Consider the following 3,864-nt stretch of genomic DNA (forward strand, 5'->3'; position numbering starts at 1 on the left):
GTGTTTTTAGCATGAAGGGCTGTTGAATTTTGTCAAAAGCCTTTTCTGCATCTATTGAAATAATCATGTGGTTCTTGTCTTTGGTTCTGTTTATATGCTGGATTATGTTTATTGATTTGCGAATGTTGAACCAGACTTGCATCCCAGGGATGAAGCCCACTTGATCATGGTGGATAAGCTTTTTGATGTGTTGCTGAATCCGGTTTGCCAGTATTTTATTGAGGATTTTTGCATCGATGTTCATCAGGGATATTGGTCTAAAATTCTCTTTTTTTGTTGTATCTCTGCCAGGCTTTGGTATCAGGATGATGTTGGCCTCATAAAATGAGTTAGGGAGGATTCCCTCTTTTTCTATTGATTGGAATAGTTTCAGAAGGAATGGTACCAACTCCTCCTTGTACCTCTGGTAGAATTCAGCTGTGAATCCATCTGGTCCTGGACTTTTTTTGGTTGGTAGGCTATTAATTATTGCCTCAATTTCAGAGCCTACTATTGGTCTATTCAGGGATTCAACTTCTTCCTGGTTTAGTCTTGGAAGAGTGTAAGTGTCCAGGAAATTATCCATTTCTTCTAGGTTTTCCAGTTTATTTGCGTAGAGGTGTTTATAGTATTCTCTGATGGTAGTTTGTATTTCTGTGGGGTCGGTGGTGATATCCCCTTTATCATTTTTAATTGCGTCGATTTGATTCTTCTCTCTTTTCTTCTTTATTAGTCTTGCTAGTGGTCTGTCAATTTTGTTGATCTTTTCAAAAAACCAACTCCTGGATTCATTGATTTTTTGGAGGGTTTTTTGTGTCTCTATCTCCTTCAGTTCTGCTCTGATCTTAGTTATTTCTTGCTTTCTGCTAGCTTTCGAATGTGTTTGCTCTTGCTTCTCTAGTTCTTTTAATTGCAATGTTAGAGTGTCAATTTTAGATCATTCCTGCTTTCTCTTGTGGGCATTTAGTGCTATAAATTTCCCTCTACACACTGCTTTAAATGTGTCCCAGAGATTCTGGTATGTTGTATCTTTGTTCTCATTGGTTTCAAAGAACATCTTTATTTCTGCCTTCATTTCGTTATGTACCCAGTAGTCATTCAGGAGCAGGTTGTTCAGTTTCCATGTAGTTGAGCGGTTTTGATTGAGTTTCTTAGTCCTGAGTTCTAGTTTGATTGCACTGTGGTCTGAGAGACAGTTTGTTATAATTTCTGTTCTTGTACATTTGCTGAGGAGTGCTTTACTTCCAATTACGTGGTCAATTTTGGAGTAAGTACGATGTGGTGCTGAGAAGAATGTATATTCTGTTGATTTGGGGTGGAGAGTTCTATAGATGTCTATTAGGTCTGCTTGCTGCAGAGATGAGTTCAATTCCTGGATATCCTTGTTCACTTTCTGTCTCATTGATCTGTCTAATGTTGACAGTGGAGTGTTGAAGTCTCCCATTATTATTGTATGGGAGTCTAAGTCTCTTTGTAAGTCTCTAAGGACTTGCTTGATGAATCTGGGTGCTCCTGTATTGGGTGCATATATATTTAGGATAGTTAGCTCTTCCTGTTGAATTGATCCCTTTACCATTATGTAATGGCCTTCTTTGTCTCTTTTGATCTTTGATGGTTTAAAGTCTGTTTTATCAGAGACTAGTATTGCAACCCCCACTTTTTTTTGTTCTCCATTTGCTTGGTAAATCTTCCTCCATCCCTTTATGTTGAGCCTATGTATGTCTCTGCGTGTGAGATGGGTCTCCTGAATACAGCAGACTGATGGGTCTTGACTCTTTATCCAGTTTGCCAGTCTGTGTCTCTTAATTGGAGCATTTAGTCCATTTACATTTAAGGTTAAGATTGTTATGTGTGAACTTGATCCTGCCATTATGATATTAACTGGTTATTTTGCTCGTTAGTTGATGCAGTTTCTTCCTAGCCTCGATCATCTTTACATTTTGGCATTTTTTTGAGATGGCTGGTACCGGTTGTTCCTTTCCATGTTTAGTGCTTCCTTCAGGGTCTCTTGTAAGGCAGGCCTAGTGGTGACAAAATCTCGAAGCATTTGCTTATCTGTAAAGGATTTTATTTCTCCTTCACTTATGAAACTTAGTTTGGCTGGATATGAAATTCTGGGTTTAAAATTCTTTTCTTTAAGAATGTTGAATATTGGCCCCCACTCTCTTCTGGCTTGTAGAGTTTCTGCCGAGAGATCTGCTGTTAGTCTGATGGGCTTCCCTTTGTGGGTAACCCGACCTTTCTCTCTGGCTGCCCTTAAGATTTTTTCCTTCATTTCAACTTTGGTGAAAAATATGGAATGCTTCACGAATTTGCGTGTCATCCTTGCGCAGGGGCCATGCTAGTCTTCTCTGTATCGTTCCAATTTTAGTATATGTGTTGCCGAAGCGAGCACGACCTTTGAGTATTTCTGTTTTGTTTCTAAAAATTAGAAAAGATTTTTTGTTTGTTTGTTTTGTTTTTGTTTTTGCTTTTTTTTGTTTTGTTTTGTTTTGTTTTGTTTGGCAACTTACATGTAAGTACTTCTCAAAAGATTAGAAATTGGTGATTTCTGGCTAAATAATGTGAGCTAATTATGTGCATTTTCCTCCTGATCCTCTCCCCTTTCCACTAAAAGGAAAAGAAAAACTGCATAAACTCATAAAGACAAAGAATAAGAAAGGATGGTTTAATGGGTGATTGATTTCGAGAAAAGTTTACAGGTTAAGAAACAGGTGGATGGTAACTGGATGAACTGAGCAGAAGGGGCTGCAACGTTGTGTTCCTACACAGCAGGTTGCCAAACAGGAGCAAGATGCCTTGCCTCAAGGAACTTAAGAGGACCGAGACTTGGAGTTACCTGGTTTAGCAGACAAATAAATTAATTAAAATGGAAAGAAAATCAAGACATATAAAAATAATAATTTTGGAACTTTACTTCAAAATGTTCCCTAGGAGGGGAAAGTTGGGTAGATGAAAAGGTAGGCCTTTGCTGTTCACAAACAAATCAGCCACTGTCTACAATTTTTACCTATTTGCATACTCTTCCTTCCTTTATCCACTTTAGCTTCCCAGAACTATTTTCCCCCCCGAGAGTCAGAGGGGAAGTAAAAAGTGGAAGCAAAGTCTGACCCAGTCATCCTTCTAGACCATTCCTATTACCTTGGATCGGCCTAGGGACAGGTGGGCTTCCAGGACTGAGAATCATTGGGAACATTACCAGACATTGCAGAGCACTCAGGTACCAAATTTACTAGAGGACTCTAGAATCAATTGAGATGGTAGAGAACAGATTTGAGTACAAATGAACTAAAGGACAGTGCAAGAGCTTCTCAGTGGACATTGTGTGGACATTGGAGAGTTGGAATCATGGTTCAGATATCTAGGCAGACAAGACCATGCTTGAAAGCATGAGTGCCAAGATAGCATCCTATTAAATATTGCAGCATAAGAAACATTTAGTTTGATATTTGTCATTTGCCATCTTAATTTCCTTAGCCCTAATTTTTTAACACATGAAAAAACATCTCTACTAATTTCTGACAAATCTCTTGCAATAATGATCAGAAAAAGTACCATAATTTATATTTTCTCAAAAAGTTAAATCTATGAGCTTTATGAAAGTGTAGTGGAGTGATAAAGTTACATGTATGGTTATTTCAGCCTCTTGGGAATATAGCCTTTTATTCTTTTATGTAAACATGTCTGTTTTGAGTATATATAAATGCACCCTACAGTGTGTTCATAAAATCAACAGATGTCTAACTGCAGTCCTGGAGCATTGGTCAGTTCACCTGATCCTTCTTTAGAAGATTGATTTTTGTCAATGCAACATTTTGTTTCTACTGCTGTGGATCCTTTTCTTCTCCTTCTCCTTCTCCTTCCTCTTCCTCTTTTAATTAGCAG

General features: G+C 38.1%; 1 non-coding gene across 1 annotated transcript; it reads right to left on the reverse strand.

The window, feature by feature from the left end:
* Window positions 1–2,267: 2,267 nt before the first annotated feature.
* On the reverse strand, window positions 2,268–2,374 carry LOC116271934. The gene has a single exon (XR_004180664.1). It is a non-coding gene; the product is annotated as a U6 spliceosomal RNA (small nuclear RNA).
* Window positions 2,375–3,864: the final 1,490 nt, after the last annotated feature.

Source organism: Papio anubis, chromosome 1, assembly GCF_008728515.1.
Source record: "Papio anubis isolate 15944 chromosome 1, Panubis1.0, whole genome shotgun sequence".
Lineage (NCBI taxonomy): Eukaryota > Metazoa > Chordata > Mammalia > Primates > Cercopithecidae > Papio > Papio anubis.